Genomic DNA, 13,580 nt, shown 5'->3' with positions numbered 1-13,580 from the left:
CCTTCCCCCCTTCTCTGCTGTCCCTCTCCCAGGGAAGAGGTCACATGTGGATCCCTGTAATCAGTTCCCCCTTTCCAACCCACTCACCCTCCACTCTCCCAGCATCGTCCCTCACACCCTTGGTCCTGAAGGTATCATCCACCCCGGATTCCCTGTACCTCCAACCCTCATATGTACCAGTGTACAGCCTCTGTCCCATCCAGCCCTGCAAGGTAGAATTCGGATCATGGTAGTTGGGGGGAGGAAGCATCCAGGATCTGGGGGAAAGCTGTGTTCTTCATCGATACTACCTCACACCCTAATTAACCCATCTCCTCTCCTAAACCCCTCTATGAGGGATCTCCATTGGCCGACACTTGGGCCTTGGGTCTCCACTCTGCACTTCCCCCTTCATTTAATATAATATATATATATATACACATATACACATACATATATACATATACACATATATACACATACATACACACACTTATATCTTTTTTTATTTGCATGATGCCTTATACCTGGTCCCTTGGGCACCTCGTGATCACACTGGCCGGTGTGCTTCTTCCATGTGGGCTTTTCTGCTTCTGAGCTAGATGGCCGCTTGTTCACCTTCAAGCCTTTAAGACCCCAGACACTATCTCTTTTGATAGCCGGGCACCATCAGCTTTCTTCACCACATTTGCTTATGCGCCCATTTGTCTTCAGCGATCCTATCATGGAGGTGTGCAGTCAATGATATGATTTTTTGTTCTTTGATGCCTGGTAACTGATCCCTTTGGGACCACTCGATCACACAGGCTGGTGTGTTCTTCCATGTGGACTTTGTTGCTTCTGAGCTAGATGGCCGCTTGTTTCTCTTCAAGCCTTTAAGACCCCAGTCCCTATCTCTTTTGATAGCCGGGCACCATCAGCTTTCTTCACCACATTTACTTGTTCACCCACTTTGGCTCCAGCCGTTGTGTTGGGAGAGTGAGCATCATAGGGTTCCAATTTAATAAAAGAAGGTATTCATGCATTGAGGGAGTGTTTGAGTAGAGGCCCAAGGTCCTTCCGCCACCTTAATACTTGACCTATAAATATAGACACATAGATCTATTTCCCCATCCTCCTATATATATTTGCATGTACATGTCTTTGTCTAGACCTCCATGAATGCCCTTTGACTCCTAGCTCTTTCCTCCATCTCCCTTGACCTTCCTCCTGCCCTACTACCATGCTTCATCGCCACCTGGGCTAGAGTATACCTCTTCTCTAAGCAACCTTACCCTTGATCATTTCCCACCAGGCCTGCCACTCCCCCTTCTCTACCATTTGGGGTGCCATGTTTTTCCCTTGTCCCTGGGTTTGTTAACACCACTTCCTTACCCCCCCTACCCCCCCACCCCAAGTCCCCCCGGAACTGTCGGTCCCGTTGTTTTTCATCCAGATAGTTCATCCAGCCTGTCCTATTCAGACAGACCTGTGGAGTCACTAACATGCACGAAAACTAGACAGAGGAAAACAAAGCAACAGTATACAACCAGACAACAAAACAACCAAAACAAACCACTGAAAAAGAACAGAACAAATCAGATCACAAGAGAAAAGCTTGTAGTTAGTTCAGGGATCGTTTGCTGGCCCTTAGGAGCGTTTTCCAGTCCAGTCTGTTGGAGTACCACGCCCTGGCCCCAAAGTCCACTTTCAGCATTCCCTGGGGACCTTGCCACTACATTCCCTTGCTGTTCCGCTGCACTCCCCCAGTGCTTTGCCTCGGTGTGGTGGGATCAGGTCAGGTGCAATTCCCACACTGTGTCTCCGGTGCTGTCCCCTGTATCGCCCTTAGTCACTGAGGGGCATCATGTCTCATAGTAGGGCCAGCCATGTTGTTCTCTCTGTGGACTGGCTGCTCTACTGAGACATGGGTTTTAAGAGAGATCCAAGGGGATGAAGATAAAGGACTTCAGATTCCAGTATGATTACGAAGACCAACAGATTTCTCAGATCAGGAAGGAGAGTGGACCATTACCAGGCACTGCTTGAAGCGGATCCTACCTCTAACTCACGGCTGCTATCAGCGTGGGCACCAAGGGAAGATTTTTTTCTTCAGAATTCCCAGAATTCTCCCCCAAGGGCTTTGTTCCTTTGGTAAAGTTTTATTCCTTCAGGAAACCAGCTCTTAAAGTAAACATCCATATAAGCATTTGCATCTGTTATCCGTGTAGCTTTTTACTTAAGCAGATTTTCTCTCGGCTTTTATAGTTGGCCCAGACATAAGATGCATCCAATTGAACAGAAAACTGGGCAACGGGGAAGGTCCCACCATGGGCTTTTGCCCGATGCAGGTAGCGATGAGAGTGGTTCTGGGCTGCCAAGAGGCAGTAAACAGTCTCCCGGGCCAAACTGGTGCTCGGTGGAGCAAGAGTGCTGGGTGAATAGCTAGCACCAGGAGGGCCATGCCCACCACTGCAGGCCCGACTGTGCCAAGCACCAGGCCCAATAACCCGGGGCGGAGTGGCAGGTTGCAGGAGTCAGAGCACGACAGTGAGGAGGCCTGGGGGGCCAGGACGCTGGGATTCAGCGCTGGCTCCGTCAATGTCAGAGCCAGGGCCAGCTAATCGCCCTGTGAGATGCTATCTTGTGCACCAAGCATGAGACTTGGCTGCAAAGAAATTAATCTCTGCGATCTTTTCCGGCTCTAATTCCAAATGCGATTCTAGACTGTGTCATTGAGTGAATCTTGCTGTGCCTAAGTGGGTGGCTTCAAGCTAAGAGGCTCTTGACTGGAGAACAGGCGTGACCCCAGCCTCTGAGCTCCCCCTCTCCCCTGCATCCTCTCTTTGGCTTAATTCTCTTGATGGCCAAGGGAGCCTTTAGCCCTCTCTCTGTTCCAGCTCCGCCTTTTGATCTAGGAAATAAGGGACTGCAAAGGAGAGGGTGGCTGGACAAAAGCTCTGGAAGCCCCCATGCCTCGGGCTGTCATCTGTTGTGGTCAGGAATTGGCTAAGAGAGAGCTGAGAAGGAAAAGGTCTGAATCCTGAACTATCAACTGCAGCAAAGGGTTTGTCTTATCTGGGAGATGGTCTGAGACTGATCCCACAAAGTCTAAGTAAACGTACTGGGTGACCTTGGCCAAGATATTTAAACACTCAATGCTTCCTTTTGTGTTCATCCTTTCGTGGGGAGCTGGGCGTGAACTAGTGCTTAATGGACATCTGCTCTGACAGGAACTTGGCTGAGTGCTTTAAATGGCATCTCATTTAATCTTCAAACAATATTCAAGCGAAATATTATCTTCATTTTACAGAGGAAGAAACAACGGCTGAACGGCAATACATCACTTGGCTCCATGCAGGGCTTGGAGATGTCGCTGATCTGAGATGGAGACTCCAGGCGATCTATGCCTAGGTCCAAATCCTGCCCACCATGTGGCACCGCATGTTACAGAGGAACCAGATTTCATGGTCGCACTCCATGACTCAACAGCCTCCGCTAGGGGAGGAGTTGGCCAGGGGACAGACTGAACCACAACCCAGACTCACTGCCATCAGGTCCATTTGACGCATAGCAACCCTGTAGGACAGGGGAGAACTGCCCCCATGGGTTTCCAAGATGGCAACTCTTTGCAGGAGTAAGAAGCTTTGTATTTCTTTCTTGGAGGGTCTTCAAACTGCTGACCTTGAGATAAATAGCTCAACACATAACCCACTGTGATGCTAGGGACAGACGTGAAACCCAAACCAAACTCACGTAGATCAAACCAACTCCAACTCTTAACGAACCCACTGGACACAGTTGAAGGGCCCCTGAGGTTTTCTGAGATGGTAACTCTCTATGCCGGTGGTTTTGAACTGTTGACCTTGTGGTGAGCAGACCAATGTGTAACCACTTCGCCACCAGTTCCACAGAGAATGAGAATGGCAAACTTTTGCAGAGAATGGGCTCCAACTCTTGGAGTCTAGAGATGTGTAAATATGAACACAGCCAAATATTAGATGACTATGTTTAAACGCGGCAGGGCAAACAGTGGAGCGTTTCATATACAAGCAAAGAGGCACCAAAACTGGGTTCCTCCCTTGGGAGGCAAGTATTCTGGGGAACTTGAACTAGACTAGAACTCGGAACAGCCACCCAATTCTGTCTAGTTTAGTTTAGAGGTTGCGCTCTGCCTGCTTGATCCAGGACACATTCATTCTTTCCCTTAATCCTTACTCTCGGAGCCAAACCACCAAACCTCTGGACATTTGTGGAAATCAGGGCTTCAAATTGGTTCTTTTTGTGGTTCAGTTGAACCAGACTTGTAAAATGTGAGCGTCCTGCAATGATAACTGCAACCGGGAAAATGACAGGTCAGTGTCCTGCGAGACATGCAATTTCCCTTTTAGAAAACAAATGCAGCATACATGTTGCAGGGCAACCAAATCTCTCTTTTTAAAAAAAAAATCACTTTATTGGGGGCTCTTCCAGCTCTTATCACAATCCATACACAATCCATTGTGTCAAGCACATTTATAGTTACATTGCTATCATTTTCAAAACAATTTCTTTTTACTTGAGCCCTTGGTATCAGTTCACGTTTCCCCCTTCCTCCACCCTTCCTCCCTCATGAACCCTTGATAATTTATAAATTATCATTTTTTCATGTATTACACTGAGCACTGTCTCCCTCCACCCACTTTTCTGTTGCTCATCCTTCTGGGAGGGGTTATCTGTTGATCATTGGGATCGGTTTCCCCTCCCTCCCCCACCTTCCCCTTTCCCTCACTACTACTTTCATTATTGGGTTCATCTGTCCTGGATTCCCTGTGTTTCCAGCTCTTCTCTGTACCAGTGTACATGCTCTGGTCTAGCTGGATTTGGAAGGTAGAATTGGGATCATGATAGTGGGGGAGGGGCATTAAAGAACTAGAGGATGTTTCATCGTTGTGTGTTTCATCGGTGCTATACTGCACCCTGACTTGCTCATGTCTTCCTTATGACCCTTCTGTGATGGGATGTCCAGTTGTGTATAGATGGGTTTTAGGTCTCCACTCTGCACTCCTCCTCATTGATATGATTTTTTTGTTTTGGCTTTTTGATGCCTGATACCTGATCCCATCGACATCTCATGATCACACAGACTGGTGTGCTTCTCCCATGTGGGCTTTGCTGCTTCCCAGCTAGATGGCCGCTGGTTTACTTTCATGCCTTTAAGACCCCAGATGCTATATCTTTTGATAGCTGAGCACCATCAGCTTTCTTCACTTCATTCAAGAGGAAAGAAAAAGGCAATAGAGGAAAGAACTAGGAGGCAAAGGACATTTATAAAGGTCTAAATACAGGCATGTAAATATGTAAACATATTTATATATAATGATAGGGATCTAGGTCTAAGTACATATATTTATAGGTTAAGTATTAAGGAAGCAGATGGACATTGGTCCTCTACTGGGTTCTAATAACCTAGCGTTCTGTGATGCTCACCTTCCCTGACACGATCGCTGAAGATAAAATGGATTCATAGCAAATGGGGCGAAGAAAGCAACCAAATCTCTTGATTGACAGACTTGGAAACAACGGTGCCCCACTTGAAGCCGGCAGTTGGTCATGCGCTTAGACTGTTTGCCTTTCCCCTACAGCCCTGGCAGCACTAATCTCAGGCAGCGGCGGCAGCCTCCTGAAAGGCTCCTGGCACTGCTGAGTCTTCACTCCAGGGATCTGACTTGTAATTTTCCCTTTTCTTCTCCAAGCTCTGGTATGCGCACATTTTACCAAATCCGGTTTGCTCGGATTGCACTGTGTCGGCCATGACTGAACTTGTTTGAAGTCCTGGTTCAAATGCTGTCATTTGTATGCTTCCAAAGACTCCCTGGATAAAGGCCACAGCTGATCTCCAGGAGCGAGCCGGCTCCGCTTGGTGTTGAGGCTTTACAGCGATGTTAAACACATTTCCCAGTTCCAGCTGGGCCTGCTTGGCCTTGCTGTGCTGCCTGCTGCGCACCACCCAGGAGCGACTGTTAGGCAGGCGGGCTGCGGAGCAGCAGCAGCTGGGCGCCCTCTAGTCCAGTCTGCGGCGCGATGGCGGCCCCTGGCGGCCAAAGCCAGCACCACACAGTTTTGTCCCCAATCTCCGGCCAGGTTTCAGGGATTTTTTTCCCTTTTTCTATCATTTTCTATTCATTGAGACCTACTCTGTGCGAGGCATGGTTCCAGACCCTGGGGACGCAGCAGTGAACCAAATGTAATCCTTGGTCTTAAGTTTGCACTTTTAGTGTGTGGGGGTGGGGGCAGAAATGATACCTGTAGTATGCGTGTGGGGGGCGAGTATAAGGTGGTTGCTCATCAGTATTATGGGAAAAATAAAGCAGGAAGAGGGGCGGAATGATAAGGGGATAATTTCCACCGAGGTGGTCAGAAAACACTGATAATGTGACCTCCTAGCTAGACTTGAGAGCTGGCAGGAGCAGAAGTGTACAGACCTACACAGAGCAATAGCTTCGTGTTTTTAATTTATGTTTATAAATAAGGGTTTTTTAAAAATATATATTCTAACAGTACTTTTTGACTTCTCCTCATAAATATTCGTTGCTACAAAATCTTTTCCAACGCCTACTGCCACATCTGTCTCTCCTGCAGCAGCTGGTGGGTTTGAACGGCCCATCTTTGGATGAGCAGTGAGAGGGAGAGCGAAAGGGCGAGTCCTGGCAGCGCGATGGTTAAGCGCTCCGTGCCCTCAGGGGAAGCACGTGGTGGCACTAAGGGCCCTGAAGACGACAGTCTGCAGGACTCCATGGGGCGGGGCCGGCCTGCTCTGTCCCTGGGGCACGTGATGAGCCAAAGGCGTGGTGGGGTGGGGGTGTCGCACCTAAAAAGCAGTAACAAATGACATAGGAAGGGGGTTCGAATATTTTGTGGAGACATTCCATGTTCCTTTTATTCCACTTTTCCATGAACTTCAGCCCCAGCCCCTGGTGCGCTCATGTGTATGAAATGTACCCTGAGAAATCACATCATGCTTTGTCTTTGCTGCGCAAGCTCCTCCAGGGAAAGACCTGGAGCTCGCTCTATCCACAGTAACAAACATGCATCACTTACTGCTCCAGGCACCGTGCTAAAGGCTGCACGTGAAAGCGTCCTCGTTTCTCCCTCACCACATCGTGGCAGGAGATTCCCTTAGCATTCCCGGCTCTCAGGAATTCATTTACGCCCCCAAAGACCCGGGCTGTGAGCTGGGACAGCAGTGCTTCTGCCCTGGAAACGCCTAACCACTGCTCTGCATAGCCAGCCACCAGCCTTCCTGCGGGGGGGATATTTTTTAAAGACCTGGAGTTTGGGTACTCAGTTAAAATGGACTAAGTTTCTTAAGATGGCACCCAAGAAATCAACACTCAGTGAGAGGTGATCATGGATACCCCACCCTGTTATGAACATTTCCCAATGCTGGGTGGAGAAAGCTTCCCAAGTTCCCTTACCCCACTCTGTCACCCCAGCCCAACTGCAGTCGCTGCTTCACAGAACTAGCTCCAGCCCATGGGGTTGTGCAAAGCACGGTCTCGCAAACCTGCCCCAGCTTCAAAACAAAACAAAACAAAACAAAACAGTTCTACTGACAAATAATTCATGTACCATACAATTCAATGATTTTACTATATTTTAAAAAGTTGTGCAGTCACCACCACATCAATTTTAGAACATTTTTTTCATTTTTGTACTTATTATTAGCTCCCTCTTTCCCCCAACCTCCCCTTCCATAGCCCTAAGAAACTATCAATCTTGCCACTGTCTTTATGGAGTTACCTATTCTGGATTTCATATGAAGAAAACCAAGCTACACCTTTCCCCACGCCACCAGCAATAACGGAATAAAATACAGAAAATCCCAATATAAAAGCAAGCAAAACACAATGCAACTAGAACAAGTTAAAAATGAGTCAAAAGAGAAACCAAGTGATATGAGGTTACAACGTAATCTAACTAAATGTGCATTAGTTCATTTTCTAACACACTGTCTGAGGGCCAGGATTTTCACATCCCTAGACAATGGTCCAAGGGAATTCATGGAGGCTTAGTCCCTGTCCCGGGGACTCTGGAGATGGATTTTGGGCTTTCACTGTCATCCTTAGCCTTCTGAAAACTAGGTGCTCAGCTTTTAAGCTCTGATGCAATTCTATCCTCCGATTTTGGATTCTATCATTTACCATTCTTGGATCACACAGGCTGTGTGCTTCTTCCACGTGGACCTCCATCTTTGTTTCTAGCCTTGATACTCAGCGGTACTCCCTAGCTCTTCTTAGTCATGTCCCTTTCTGTACCAAATTACATGATCTGTGTGCCAGTTTGTGTCTTCAAAACAAACAAGCAAAAGGAAATAATATCCGTCAATTAGAACTTGGCAGCACACCCACAAAGGGCTTTGTTGCAGGACGCGGAGAGCCAGGTATATCAATTAGGGCTGACTTGTATTGAGATCGCCATTAAGGACGCATCAAGGAGAGGCACAGAATGATACAGCTGGGAGGATCCTTGGAGAAAATATAGTTCAACCAGTGTATTTATAGACTTGAGTAAAGTCCAAGAAGGGCAAGGGAATTTCCCAACATCACTTGGCTATTTAATTGCAAGTTCTACATCTCAAGAAGGACTGACACCGTGGCTGCAACAATGGGCTCAGTCATAACAGTTGAGGGACGGTGCAGGAACAGACAGTGTTTCATTCTGTTGGGCATGGGTCCCATGAGTCAGAACAGAATGGACAGCACCTTACAACAAAATCTGTGTGATTCACCTTGCACTTCTTGATGCCAGAACTTCTTCTGGTACCTGGTTAATGCTCGAGCACTCAACATTTGTTGCATAAATGAAAGAATTAATGACTAGAGCCCAATGCCTGATCAACAGCTCAGGGTCCTTGCAAATAACATTCTTCTGACTTGCTAAGATTGGAATCAATATACGCTAGTTAATTGTTGGCAAGTCCTTTTCTTCAGATGCACAGATTAACGCCCATCAGTTATACATTGATTTCTTGTTATTGAAAATGTCAAGCCTTCTTGGTGGTTTAGCCAGAGGAGAAATCTAACATTGAAGCAGAATACTTTGTAGGTTTTTCTTTATTACCTAACAAGCACTTTCGTATCCCACTGGACATTGCTCTTTAATAAATAGCCGAGTATCCTGAAAGCAGTGCCACCTAAAAATTTATTGTATTTTACAACAACCACTTGACTCTAGTAATATTTAACCCCAGGCCCTGGAGATGAATTCTTAACTGATTGGTTCACAAGGATAAAGGCAACAAAACTAATAGCTACCATTGATTGGACAACGGCACCGTGCCAGGCATTTGCTAGGCAGTCTGCTACATTATCACCCATCTTCACAATAGAGATTAATGCTACCTGTTAAGATATTGATTGCACCTGTGTTGTCCAATAAGGCAGCCACTGGCCCTGGAAGGAGCTCTTTCGGGAGGGCTGACACTGGCAGTGACAAGCTGTTGGTCTGATGAACATAAACCCAAAACCCACACCCACTGTGGATGAGCTGATTTCAACTCATAGCAACACTGCAGGACAGAGCAGGCCTGTCCCATAGGCTTTCCCACATCTTTACAGAAGCAGACTGCCACATCTTTCTCCTGGGTAGCTGGGGGCTTCAAATGCTGACCTTTGGGTTTGGCAGCTGAGTAGTTTAACCCCTGAACCCCCAGGGCTCCTTCAATGCTCAAACATAGAAACCAAAACAAAACAAGACCGAAAACCCACTGCCATTGTGTTAGTTCAGATTTATAGCGACCTTATCTGAAGAGAATTTCTGAGCCTATAAATCTTTATAGGAGTAAATAGCATCACCTTTCTCGCTAACAGCGGGTGAGTTTGAACCACTGACCATGCAGTGAGCAGCTCAAATGCCTCACCCACAGCATCACCGGGTTACTTGGATGCATATACAGGAGGATGTCATGCTGAGTTTGAAAACCTCTGGGACAAATTAAGTTCAAGTGTGCAAAGCTGTTCAGAGATGTTTGCTGAAGAACTGTTGTATAAAACCATAGACTGAAAGACTCTACAGTATGCACCAGTAAGGGTTGGTTAAAAGGTACTTTCCTTCAATACAACGTCAGAAAACCCCTAAGAAGAATGAGGCAGATTTATAGGAACTGGTATGAAAAATACTCAAAATATGGGATATAAGTAGCATGTTTCTATTTGTGTAAAATAAATATAATCATAAATAGACTATATAGAAGAATGAAGGCAGGAAACAAAGAGCATATATTCTTACTTTTGTAAATAAAGACCAAACCTTTTTCTGTCCAGTCAATGCCAACGGCTAGCAGCCCTACACGACAGAGTAGACCTGTCCCCATGGGTCACCAAGGCTGTGGTCTTCACTAAAGCAGAGGGCCACACACTTCTCCAGGATGCCTGGTTAGCAGTTGACCTTTCCAGTAAGGGTAGAGCGCTTAACCACGGTGCTCCGAGGGCAATCACACAGAATATCTATAAGAAAAGGACAGGAGAGAAAACATTTCTGGAAGGATGTATAAAATACTGGTAATTAATGAAGAGCCTAACGTGGGAGCAAAGGAAATCGTTTTCAACCTAGACCTTTTCCTATAGTCCATGTTTTTTGCCCAACAGGTGTACGAATTACACTTACAATCTCACTCACTCACTGCCATCAAGTGACCCCACAGGACAGGGCAGAACTGCCCCTGTGAGCTTCCAAGACTCACCGCTCACGGGAGTAGAAGGCTCGGTCTTTCTGCTGCACATACGACTTAAAGCTCAGCTATTTAAAATACTAAGTAGAGGGCATCTGACAGGTTAGTAACACCTTCAGGGTCTGCAAAGAGACTACAAAGCAACCGCATAAGTTTCTGTCTGCAGTGATGCTCAAAACCGAAGAACAAGTTGGCTTTTAGCAGAATGTACACCGGGAATATGCCAGCTCAGGCTAATAACCTGCTCAGAATAGACCCGGGATAGCAGCACTGAACAGATTCAAAACAGAGCTGGGCAAGCTGTTCGAGGAAAGATATTCCAGAGCACAACTGTTGGACAGATGGATGGCAAAAGATGCTTCCCAAAATGTTACCAAGTCTCAAAACAATACAGACAATTTTAATGTCACGTGAGTTCTTAATTCAGAAGGGCCCTCTTTTTCTTTCTGAAGGAAATCTTGTTTGCAGATTCTCCTGTTTTAGAGGGCGTGTCTGAACCAGCCAGATCTAAAACCAGGTTGATGGTATTACTGATTGAGTTCTCTCTGATCGATCCTCACCACAACCCAGTGAGGGAAGGTGTGTGTCAATAGATAAACTAGTGTTCCAAGAAGTTACCAAGCTGGTGAGTTTGTGATGGGTGGGCCTTTGAAGTTCTTGCCTGTTATGTCCTTCTAGTCATCCCAGAGAGAAGGGGGCCTTTAGACAACCCCCCACCCAAGTTACTCTATAGGAGAGAGAATATTGAGGTCCGGGGGGAGAACGGGACCTGAGTGCTGCAAACGGTTTGCACTCTGCTGTACACAGAAAGGCTGGCGGTTCACACACACCCTAGAGCCCCTTAGGAGCCCAGGGAGTGCAGTGGGTTATGAGGTGGGCTGCTAACCACAGGGCAGCAGTTCAAATCCACCATCCCCTCCAAAGGGGAAAGATTCCGTTTTCTACTCCCACAAACAGTTCCAGTCTCAGAAGCCCGCAGGGGGCAGTTCTACCCTGTTCTATTCTGTTGGTGTGAGGCAGAATCAACTCAATGAGTTTTCGAGTGCCACCTCTTCCAGGAAAAAATCCCTAAGCGGCTCAGTTCTACTCTGTGGCATATTAGGCTGCTTTTTGAGTTAGAATCGGGCTTAGTTTGGTTTATCTACAGCAAGGGCTTAGTTTGGTGTATCAGAGAAGAGACCTGGCCAAGGTGGGGGTCATGGGTAGTGGATGAGGCAGGCCTGGAACCCGGGTACCTTTTCCCAGTCCACGTGTTCTGCCCACCAAAGATTCCTTAGGCCTTGGGTGTACTGCAGGTATTTCAGGCAATGCAAGGCTGAGCCGGTGCCCTTACAGATACAGTGCTGGGAAAGGAATCCAGTAATGAGCTTCCTTCCCGAAGCCTGTACTTTCCAAACCTGAACCCCCACTTCTTGACGTCTGCACCGGCCCTATGCCCCTGAGCACTCCTTGTCAAGTCCATGGTCTGTGGGAAGCGCGCGGTGGTGCCACCAGTGCTGGGCAATATACATCGGAAAGCAATACCAAACTCAATGCCGCCCCACAGCGACCCCACAGGACAGGGCAGAGCTGCCCCTGTGAGTTTCCAAGACTATAACTCTTTATGGGAGTAGAAAGCCCGTCTTTCTCCCTCGGAGAGGCTGACTTTTGTGTACTTACCAGATCTCAGAAAGCAGAACACTTCTACCCACCCAGGAGTCCAGAGCGTATCACTATTTTAAACCCCAATAGAGTAACATCGGGTTTTAATGATGTCCCTAGGCTGCTGCCAATGGGCTCAAACCTAAGAATAGCGCAGGCCTGGGCAGTGTTTCGTTCTGCTGTACATGGGGGTGCTATGACTCAGACCAGCTCAACAGCACAACAAGCTACTGACAAAAGGCTCTGTTGAGTGTGTCCTCCAAAAGTTCATTTGAAGTGGTTTTTATTAAAATAGTTAAATTTACAAGTCTTCGTACAATGAGAACACTAGCTACCTGGGGAAAAAAACAAAACAAAAAACCCACAGTAAAGCAAAATAACTCACAACATCCCTATTGATGCCAGATAAACAAAGTGTTCGCCTATTTTGAATGAATGTGAGCCGCATGTAGGGATTTTTACATGGCAAAGAGGCCCATTGCATTCCTGCCATCTTACTCAGTCCCTGGGAGGTGCATGGGCAATAAAACAAACAAAAAATATTTTCCCATTAGCCTGTTATTGCCACTTTCTAATAGTTCCTCCCCCTTACACTCAGAGTTTCCTCATGCTGTTGATGTTATGTGTTGCCAAGTTAGTTGTGAGTCATGTGACCCTGTGCACACAGAACACAAGACAGTTCAGTCCTATGCCCCCCTCCCAAGCTGGGCTATGTTTGAATCCATTGTTGCAACAACTCTGCCAATGCACATCATCCAAGGGTTTTCTTGTTTTGCTGACCCTCTATGTTACCGAGCAGGATGTCTTTCTGCAGAAACTGGTCTCTCTTGCTAACATGTCCAAAATACAGGAGATGAAAACTTGCCACCCTCATTTCTCAGAAGCATTTTGTTCATTATTCTGGCCGTCCATAGTATATTCAATACTCCATCATTCATCAACTCCATATTTTGAAAGCATTAATTCTTTTTCAGTCTTCTGTATTCATTGTCCAGTTTTCACATGCATACAGAGGTTTAAACTATCAGGGATTAGGCCAGGTGCACATTAATCTTCTAAGAGACACCTTGGCTTTTCAATACCTTAAAGAGGTCTTTGCAGCAGATTTGCCCAATGCAATATATCATTTGCTATCTTGACTGCTGTTTCCATGGACACTGATAATGAATCGAAGTGAAATGAAATGTTTGATAATATCATTCTTTTATATATTTATCATGATATTGCTTACTAGTCCAGTTGGGAGGATTTTCACTTTCTTTATATTGAG

Source organism: Tenrec ecaudatus, chromosome 2, assembly GCF_050624435.1.
Source record: "Tenrec ecaudatus isolate mTenEca1 chromosome 2, mTenEca1.hap1, whole genome shotgun sequence".
In the NCBI taxonomy this organism is placed as follows: Eukaryota; Metazoa; Chordata; class Mammalia; order Afrosoricida; family Tenrecidae; genus Tenrec; species Tenrec ecaudatus.
This window is presented reverse-complemented; position numbering follows the sequence as displayed.